At 32.5% G+C, this 10,050-nt stretch overlaps 1 protein-coding gene across 4 annotated transcripts in view; it reads right to left on the bottom strand.

Annotated features, from left to right (window-relative positions):
• Positions 1–6,476, bottom strand: part of LOC119840270 (potassium voltage-gated channel protein Shaw-like) — a 62,635-nt gene extending 56,159 nt beyond the window's left edge. For all 4 annotated transcript variants that reach the window (XR_005288306.1, XM_038366795.1, XM_038366797.1 and 1 more), the window contains exon 1: positions 6,226–6,476. The gene's annotated coding sequence lies outside the window, so the exon portion shown is untranslated. The remainder of the gene's footprint in view (positions 1–6,225) is intronic.
• Between the last annotated feature and the right edge of the window lie 3,574 nt (positions 6,477–10,050).

Here is a 10,050-nt window from a genome sequence, read left to right as displayed (position 1 = left end):
ACACCAGAAATTCTAAATAAATAAATCAGTACATAAGAGATGTCTTTATGTACTGTCCTTACAACAATAACCCGTTCAGAATAAGCAAAGTGAGTTGCTTACAGATACCAAGCTCAGAGGAAGAAATTGCTTTCAGATATCGAACATCACAACGCATGCAGGCGCAGAGCACGCGCCGCCTGTCAGAATGGCCGTGTCGGCGTGCAACCGCACTTCAAACAACATAGTCACGCATCTTCTAAAACAAATCTGATTCATTGATTGCAATTAGGTTCAAAATAATGTTTAGGAATGTTTGTTCTCAAATTAAAAACACAGATTATAATTATTCTTTAATATTTGTCGGTAACTTTAAAAAAAAAAAACTAACTGATTTACTTTTTGTAATCATCTTAAATTTCTTAAAGCGTTTTGTTTATAAATTTTAGTAAGTTGCGAGAATTGATGTTTTTATTCAAACAAATAATACGTCCAGTTTTGTTATAAAAAGCCGAGCGCGCGCCGGTTCAAAAACACTTCGACTCGAGCTGTCGTAGCGAGCGGAGCTCTTGAAGAACGAAATAAATCGAAATAATTATTCACAAGTGTTTTACTTTCTACTACATCACTCAGTATCGGCGAAGCAATGCTCAACGAAGTCGGGACGTCAGCGATGCTGGCGACACTCGTCTTAAAGACAGCCACGTGCACCTTCATCAGTTAACACGTGTCACGCTTCATCCGTTATATATTTTAATCACATCCTTATCCTTGGCTGATCCGTACTTGTCCGTAAATAAAATCGTTCAGTGAAACAGATGTACATCATTTGTCCCATATCCCACTAGCGGACACGGGACTTCACTTTTTAGTGTTCTTGAAAACTCAACACTTTCATTACGAGGAAAAAAAAAACTTCAAGTACGTATAAGTAAATGACAGTTCTGACTTTCATACTTTAGCCTACTTTAATATCTCAGAATATTCATACGACATAATCTTTTCTAGACGGCCTGAATCTTCAATACGAGAGCGCTAGGGCTGTCATCAGCTAGTCCATTGGTTTTATATTTTTATTTGGATTCAACTAAGAAGGATAGTTTTTCTTAGTCTAGTTCTTTATTGTATAGAATAAATATGTTAGTGAGCATTCCTTTTGTAGTAATTATTCCTGATACATTAAAACCAGATATAAAATATCACTACATAGTATAAAACAAAGTCACTTTCTCTGTCCCTGTGCCCCGGTCCGGATTCTGATGGTTTTTTTTAATAGATAGAGTGATTCCACAGGAAGGTTTATATGTAAAATAACACCTATTAATTTCCTGCGAATTAACGCGCGCGAAGCCGCGGGCAAAATCTAGTTTGTATACATAATTAAAATATACCTTTTTAGTCATGCAAGTGTCTTTGACTCGCGGGCTTCATTCTCTGTAATTATTCAAATTGAAAGGCAAATTAAATGTTATGTCTTTATTAATTTTGCTTATGATTAAAAGTAACATTTTAAACTTCATGCAAATGCGTAAATACTTAAACTGATAATTACAAATTAGAATCAACACGGAATAAATAATTAAGTGACAACCCTAACCAGCATCTTTAATGACTCCGTCCAGTAGTTCCTGAGCTATCCACACGAGCCACTTCAAGTGTGTCGAGGGTCAGCAGTGTGTAGTCACCACTTGTGTGAATGTAATGAGGATGCATTTCAAACGAGGTAGGGTACGCACCATTATATGTTCATCTTGTTTTGAAAAGATTTGATATGTTGAGTTGTATTAAATGGAAGGCTTTATTGCATACCGTAATTAAGAATAACAATTCTACACTAACATTGTAGATTTTTGTTCGTCGCTCGTACAACCTAAATCTTGAAACATTTGGCAACTCTCAGTTAATGTCGGGAAACTGAAAATATTGAAAAATAGATCTGCACCAAAACTCTAAAATTTTACGTGGAATTGGTGCCAAAACACTTAAGAAAACAGCGGGTCCATAAATTTGATGGATTGTCTTGTTTACTGATCATATAAGAGCGAATGATTTATTTATCAGCCTTCAATATGCTCATTTGCTCGAATGAGCAAAGCTGTTTTTAAAGTCTGCTGTGGGTTGTACAGAATTTTGGGTTTTAATGAACATTTTGGTATGCTTGAAACTTTTTCAGTCTGTATTTGTTTACGTGAATAATGAAACTTGTAGATTACTCTAGTTTGTCAGTTTCTATGAACTAAATATGAATGGTGTTCAGTTAATATTAAATTTTTAATTTGTTCATGTATCGCGTGACACAAGATTTTCTCTTTAATAGTACTGTAACATGAATAGAAGAATAGAAAAATCAAATAAAAAAGCTAAAAATGTACATTTATTTTGTGTGCAGGTCTATAAATTATAAAATACATACTCCATTAAGAAACAAACATTCGTTAAGCCTGCAAAAAGCAGTCATTCAGTCAATAATATTACTGGGAACTATTTTAACGACTCAAAAACAGATAAAGCTGACACAATAGAGCGGGGACAATGAATCGTCACAATCCCTCGAAAAATATTCAAAAGGCGCCAATACAACGTAATTATCGCTCAAGATGTGATTGATCACCTGTCGTCGACAGGCTGTTGAGATTGTGAACAAGTTGCTAATTAGTCGTTTTATTTGTGTAACGATGGATCATACTTGGCCTGAAATTTTTGAACTTGTGAAAAACAAATGCCTCTAGTTGTCTGCCCTTAATCCATAAGTTCAGCTGTTCCGTTGATATTATTCCAACAGTTTATTTAAAATGTATTTTAGTTCAAGAATAAAATATAATTCGTTTTTTTTAAGCATGCTGGGCCTGAAATTTTGAAATTTTGAAAAACTAAAGATAGCTTCAACTTTCTGAAATAATTCTTCTAAGTACTTAATCATTTTTATTCCATTTTGCTTAAGATTGTTTTAAACATATTACCAGAGCAAGAATAAGAATTTGCAGACACTTAGACGGATTGTCTCAGTATTGAATTAAAATCCATTTCTTCTAGGCCTCCAGGATGCAACTCAGATGTACAAGATGTGTAATTTAAATGTAACAAAGTGGAAACTACATTATACAGGACGTTAGACTGTGTCCTATATTCATGGAAAAATGTTCCGTATATAAATAACACATATCATTCTTCTTTGAATATCTCTTAGAGATAGTTCTGGGAATATATTGAGACGATTTGTCTTAAAAAGGTTGTGATAAAAGTTACAGATAACTTTGCCCACGGCAAAGCTTTTTTATAGCAAGATTAATTTAATTCTAGACGTTAGAGAAGCTTATTTGGTTTGTTTCTTTAATTATTGGATACATGCTATGCAAAATTTCAATTTTGTTTTCATTCAAAAATGCAAAAAACTTCCTAAGAATTCTGATTACATTTATAAAAAACTTCAAAATACTGAAACGTTGGATTCTGTATCAGATTCCTTTTAGCATTAAGGAAAATGAAAATGAAATAGGTTTAGTCGCGGAACCAAATAACAGTCGCATGCTGCTCTTTTAAAATAAAAGTCATCCTGCTCTTTCGTAATGTCTTTGTGAATATTCTGTTAATTTTTGAATTTAAATGAATGGGTAAATGCTATTTAGTTAATCCTTTTCATCTGTTTTGGAGTGCTACGTCATCTTTTTTGTTAAATCTTAAGAGAAGAACATAAAATAGCAATAACATCGCACTGCGATGTCATTCATATCATTAATTTGAATGGAAAAACAGCCGAATCTGTATAATTTTTGGATCAAATATAGATCATCCTAGACTAGCACAGATGTTACTCGTTATCTGAATATAGAATGTATACCAGTGATGACACGTGATTAAGCTAATAAATTCTACATCAAATACTTCTTATCCAGTACATATTAGAAGAGAGAAAGTGGACAAGATGACGAGGAAACTAAAATAGTTGACATCGAAATAAGATTATATAATAGGTAATGTATTTTCCTTGACGGTCACTCCTAATTAGTATAATGATCTGGTGATAATATTAGCTGTGTTGTAGATGTGGTTGTTATGTACATGTTACATATTATGTAGAATTCAAATGTAAAATTCATATCGTTTTAAAGAGCAATTACAGAGTTTCTTGCCTCTTCTCTGTAGAAACTGCCTTCCGAACCAGTGGTCAATGTTATAACTGTGTAATATTATGACGACTCAAAAGTGCTTCTATAAGAAGTCTAGTTGAATGAATAAATGTTTGAGTTTGAGTTTGATTGGTATTCTATAGTTGAATCATGAAAAAAGTTGGTAGGATGCAGTACTATATTAATAAACAGATTTTTATATTTAACATGTTAAAAACTATATTGTTAACATTAATTAAATCTCGATACTATTGCTATTACCATATTATGCTTAGTAGGTTTGAAGCCTTCGATTCGGAAATTGGGTTTTGAATATTAGCTTTTTCAGAGAATGTCTAATAGGAAAAAATGCGTTTTATAGCTTAAATATTCATGAATTTCCCAATTTAATTGGCTATTTAGGGTACATTCATACATTTATGTGAAACTTGCTTATAACCCGACACACGTTTAAACTTCCTAAGCAAACAGTCTTGATACTCGTTCCGTTAGGTTTTCTACGTATTATCTTACATTCTTCAAATTTTTTAAAAAACGTTCCATCCTCTTATTCTTCCATAGAATCAAATTTTTTTTTCCATTAGCCACAACTAATACTATATACAACTACATATTTACATTAGAATACTTATTATTACCCCTGGTATTGTGGGTGCAACTGGGCGACGTGGAGCACTTAACATCAGGTGACCCGTCTGCTCGCTTGTCTGCTATATCACATAAAAAAATACAAGTGTATCAATATAAAACTTTAGGGGTTTTCGGCGTTCTTCATAACTTTGACAATTTGATGAAGGCTTTGACAATTGACATGTACTCGAACGTCTTCCAGATTGAATAATTATATCTTTACTTAACAGTTTCAAGAATCGTTTCTATTTCAAGTAGTATTGTTATTTTCATATTTCGTACGAACAAGCGTTCTGTTTTAGATTAGACTACAAATTATAATATTAGTTTATAATTTACTTTATACATCCTGATTGCATTCCAATAATATCACGGACGCTATAATTAAATGAAGGTATTTTGGATACAGTATTTTATATGAATATAACACTTTTAATAAATGTTTAAAAGATAAGTGTCCGGATAACAGGATTCTTCTTTCATAATTATATTTTGCGTTTTTACATAGATTAACTAATTATTATTTATTGAAAAGCAATGTAGTTTTTTTGGCACTAAAAAACAAGTTAAAGTATTGAAATATATCGAAATGTTAGACAAAAATAGATCAAAATACATCAATCATACGTTTGATGGTTTCTTTGATGTTTATGTACCAATTATATTGAAGAATAATGAAACGATTGTTATGTTATATGTATCTAGAAAATTATTATTTGAAATAAATTAGAGAAATAACGTCGTCTTTTATTCCTATCTTTTTCTATAAATGTGTATTTTTATTTTGGAATACTTCAAAGTAAAAACAAAGAAACTTGAGAAATTTTGAAAGAATAGAAAAAAATTGATCACGAGGCAGGATTCGAACCTGCGTTTCTTGCCTAACCGTAGCAAATTTCTCATTTATAAAGCATTTCAATGCTATAAAACTAAAAATTAAATTTAACAAAGAAACTTATTTCGCTTTTTTTATCAATATAGCTAAAAGTGTAAGCTTCATGTTTATATGAAGGAGCTCTTTATAAGGTATTTTTTGTCTTAAATAATACATTCCACAGATTATACATACAGTATTAAAATTTAAAATATATTATACAGTATTAAAATTATCGAAACTATTAAAATTTTAAATATTTTTAATAAAATATTGCAATATGATTTAAACGCTGTCATATGAGTGAAATAACCATATTTTATTTGCTTTATAATATCAAGTAATTAATATATTATATTCAAATACGTTACCATTTAAATAATTCTTAAAAGGAATGATTACAATAATAGGCTGGTTGAAGTTATTATCAAACGTATTAAAAACTATGTCAAGGCTACGCAATTAAAATGTAATAACTTTCGTTCGAATAAAATGTTACAAAGCCTAAAACATTGCGGTCGTATTACATCAAAACTGATAAATATCTATGGGTTTCATAAACCTTTAGTTTAACTAGCTAAAGACACACGCAACTCGGCCATTTAATTTACAAACCTGTATCAAAATTAAAGGGTAGCAGTTTTCACTCGCATTTGTTCGGAAACACGCCACTGCCGCACTGCAATATTTAAAAATTCAGAAAAAATATCGATTCACATACTATAGCGATCAGTACAACTCTCTATTATACTCGATTATTTGTACGCAACTAAGTTTTAAGCCCGTAGTTTTAACGGTCACTATTACATATTTGAATTTGGGGCCGGCGCCCGGCTAGCGGCAGACCGCGTGCGCCTCCCTTGGCGGCTAACGCGTCACTGACGTATGGGGTACGTTTAGCGCATGCGCTATTTAACTATACCGATACCTAAGCACATTTCATTTTGTAATGAACTGAAACACCCCACTTTCCACTCTAGGGCTTTCCCTATTAAAAATAAAGCCTATAATCCCGTGTGATGTAACCGAAAGGTGCGTTCGAAGTTTGAAAATGTTAATGTTTCTGTCCCTGTTGCTCTTGAGGTCGACAATGCATTTGTGTTTTAATTGAGGCTGTTGTGTGTGTTTGTGGTTGGATATGAATTGTTTATACAATTTGTGTCAAAGCTTTTGACGGGAAAACAATGAAGTATTGAAAACAAGGTTAATGCTACGGTTAGCAATAATCTAGAGTTGAGGAGAGTTATACCTAGTTATTCTTAAAGTCTTACGATGGCAATTGCGCTTTGAAAGTGCCTTTAATATTTTCAGGTTATAAACAAAAAGTTTTCCTCGAGCTTTTGCAATACCGCAAGCTTGATGTATTTTTCATATCACGTTATAGTTGAGTGTAGAGCAGCTGTGAATCACGCAATTGGTGGAGTTTTTAAGTAAAGATTTTTACATAAGACCAGTTATAGTATGTTTATAATATAAAGTTGGCGGTTTTATCTTCATTATAGTGAGTTTATTATTAATAAATTCATGTTAAGAAATTCTTAGTTATAAATGGTGTAAAATCCTACTAATATTATAAATGCGAAAGTTTGTAAGGATGTGTGTGTGTTTGTTGCTCTTTCTCGCAAAAGCTACTGAACCGATTGCAATGAAATTTGATACGAAGATAGCTGGACAACTGGAATGACATACAGGCAACCTTTTATACCGATATTCCTACATGATACGTACTTACGCGGGTGAAACCGCGGGGCGCAGCTAGTAATAAATAAATTATGAACACCATTTTTAAATGTGGGAGTCAAATACGCATCGGCACGAATTGGGCTCGCACCAGGGAAGTACCACACCCTCACAGAAGACCGACGTGAAATAGTTGCATACTACTGTGTTTCGTTCAATGAGTGATGGAGCCGGAGGTCCATATCCTTATTCTTACCCTTCCCAATTTGTTCCTTTAGTCCTTTCGTCAAAACTTCGTCGTCGAACGTCGATATAAAAAAAAAAACTATGGAGATTCTTTCTATACAGTTTCTATACAGTTCCTCACTAATAGCTTATTTATAATTTTTTTAAATGTGTTTTTAAGTGACGAAAGTGGCATTACAAATCTGGATTATATTTCAAAGTGCATTAAAATGTACCTATTTATAAAACCATTTCTTAGAGCTTTTCGAGTTTAATGTTCATGTCTCAACAACCGTGAACATATTTTATTTTATCTTTGTTAATATGATGTTTCAAATTATCTGAATATAAAGGATATTTTTCAGCTACATTTTTCATAAAATTAGCAAAAATCGGTATCGAATTATTGTGTAGGCAGTGTTATTTAGGATTGCTCAGATTGAACTCTTCCGCATCTCTGCAATTAACCTTGCGCTTGTGTATTTTACCTATTTTAAACTATTTTTGGAATACGGAATATATATACTTATAATATTATAAACAGGAATGCTACATATGCAAGTATGTTTGTAATGTTTTCACACAAAAACTCCTGAACCGATTTCAAGTATTCTTTCACGATGAGAAAGCTGCAACTTCACTAAGTGACATAGGCTATGAATGTACGACGGGAAAAGCCGGGGCGAAAACCTAGTATTACAATAAACTGCAACAAATAGATATCGAAACATGACAACATTAGATTTAGAAATTAAAAACTTTTCAACGGATTTTAAACGCGATTTATTCATTATATTATTAAACCCGACGTTTCGAACACTTTACAGCCAGCGTGGTCACGGGGAGACTGACCACGCTCGCTGTAAAGTGTTCGAAACGTCGGGTTTAATAATATAATGAATAAATCGCGTTTAAAATCCGTTGAAAAGTTTTTAATTTCTAAATGTATAATACTCGCGTGAAACCAAACACAAGAAAATACAACATTAGATGTTAAGTGAGGCGACCCTTTTAATAGGAAAATAAAAATTCATGAAGCGAAATTAGTGTAATAAAAACCCTAAGTTTCACATGAGTAACGCTGGTATTCGAGGCTATTTATAATTCGCTTTTATTGAAACTAAAAAGTAATTTCCCAGGAGATAGGGTTTATGTCCCCTATTTGTTTATGATTGTTCGTAATGGAAAACTATAAGAATGATGTAAAATGCATTTATATTCAAAACTGGGGACCCACCCTTACATCGTTACGGTAACCTATCGATATATTAAAGCACGTTACACGAAAAAACAACGCGAGTTTGATTAAAAACATTATATTTTGACCTACTGCTTAAAATTAATATATATAATATATTATTTAATCATAACAAACTAAAATCGTTATTCAGCTTTACAGATGTGATAATGTCAATGATATTTTTGAATACGACAAAAATAATAAGATATACCTAATTATGGGTTACCAATCCAAATTCAAAAATTGGACCAAATGACAACAATGTTCCAGCATACAAAAATAATTACGTCAAGCAGTTGAAAACACACGAAATCGTCGAATAACAAAAACTTAAAAAAAAATTATAATGTAAATGTCGTTTATGGGATGTCGGATGATAAAGACCCGACTTATAAACCCAAGTTAAAATTAAAGAATAGAAAGGTTACATCGTAGCGACGCGCTATACCGCTACGCCAGTCACGAACCCACCTCGATGATTGAATATTCCAATCTTTTATCAGTGCCACTCCACGCCATCTAGTATATTATATTCTACAACATATGGTACTCACTACAAAATAATTATCTTATATGTGGAACGAGAACAAATTTAAATGAAACCACACGAAATGCACATTCAAATAAAGAAAGAATCACCATTTATTTATTATTAATTTTATTTATTTAGAAAATGCAGTCTAATAGTGAGCCACTTTTATCAATCGACTTAATAAAGAAGGACTTTTCAAGACAGTTGGCAACAGCAAATGCTATGTTATGATTGCTACTAATTCAAGAAACTATAACTAAAACAAAACTGACGCGCACCCAACACACTTCCAGAAGATTCTAGAATCTCCATCGGCGACTTCATTAAGATTCTTTCCACGTTACAGTACGAAGATAGCATTATCGGAAATATGTCAAGCGGGGTGAACCACAGCGTCCCCTGTTATGGTTCCCCCGCAAGACATTGGTCTGAGTATTGACACTGTAATTTCCCAAGGAAGCACGTAATAGCATTTCGTGCAATTATCCGACATAACGTCGCGCTCGGTGCTGATATATTGTTCTTTAATTGCATTTGTAACAGAAAATAGACTTTGTAGGTAAGTTAATATCCGGGCAATCTATAAAATGGTACTGGATCTAAAGTGTGAGTAAAGGGAACTCAATCAAAGCGTAATAAATACTTTATCAAAACATTAATAGGGTTTAATAAGAAATCAACGATGAAAATTGTTTAATAAATATTTAAAGACAAAACGTTATAAGATATAATGGTAACTTTACAATTACTAGCTTCACCCCGG

This window comes from Zerene cesonia, chromosome 5, assembly GCF_012273895.1.
Source record: "Zerene cesonia ecotype Mississippi chromosome 5, Zerene_cesonia_1.1, whole genome shotgun sequence".
In the NCBI taxonomy this organism is placed as follows: Eukaryota; Metazoa; Arthropoda; class Insecta; order Lepidoptera; family Pieridae; genus Zerene; species Zerene cesonia.
This window is presented reverse-complemented; position numbering and strand designations above follow the sequence as displayed.